This window comes from Ursus maritimus, unplaced genomic scaffold (assembly GCF_017311325.1).
Source record: "Ursus maritimus isolate PB19 unplaced genomic scaffold, ASM1731132v1 scaffold_30, whole genome shotgun sequence".
NCBI classification, from domain to species: domain Eukaryota; kingdom Metazoa; phylum Chordata; class Mammalia; order Carnivora; family Ursidae; genus Ursus; species Ursus maritimus.
In genome coordinates this window covers 7,809,288-7,809,918 of record NW_024425564.1, presented here as the reverse complement: position 1 = coordinate 7,809,918, position 631 = coordinate 7,809,288, and the positions used below count along the sequence as shown (strand labels likewise).

The window sequence follows — 631 nt, the reverse complement described above, 5'->3', positions numbered from 1 at the left end:
GCAAAGAAGAGAGAAAAAAGGGAAAGGCTCCCGGAGACTGTAACGTCTCTCTCAAGGGCACCTCTTTGCTGTGAGTAGAATTCAAGGCATGATATTTGAGGACTAGGACATGAAACATAGTAAGAATTGGCCAAATAAGCCAGCCTAGGTTAGATACTCATGGGAAGATGACATCATGTGAGCCTGGATAGCTCAGTCGGCAGAGCATCAGACTTTTAATCTGAGGGTCCAGGGTTCAAGTCCCTGTTCAGGCGGATGGACTCCTGTTTTACCCTGGGTGGTCTCCATATAAGTACAGCAAGCGTGTGGGAGAGAACGGTTCTACTTGCACCTGGACTGCAACCTTGTTTACTCTTTGATTTACAGAGATGATCTCTATAAAGATTGCTCAACTGGAGATCTGTATTTTTATGTGGTTTTTAGAGAACAGTCATCAGCTGACCGGAAAAAAAGCAATCAAAACTTCCGAACTCTAAAAACAAGAAAAAAAAATTGAAACCAGAGAAACAGTTTGAATGAGAGCAGCTATCTCATCAGGAACCACAGAGGTCAGGAAGAGCGGCACATGTTTCAAGTGCTGAATGAAAGGAATTGTCAATCCAGAATACTATATCCAGAGAAAATATGCTTC

General features: G+C 42.8%; 1 non-coding gene across 1 annotated transcript; it reads left to right on the top strand.

Moving 5' to 3' along the window:
- The first annotated feature begins 181 nt into the window (after nucleotides 1–181).
- TRNAK-UUU lies at nucleotides 182–254 on the top strand. Its single transcript has one exon. It is a non-coding gene; the product is annotated as a tRNA-Lys (tRNA).
- The last annotated feature ends 377 nt before the right edge of the window (nucleotides 255–631 follow it).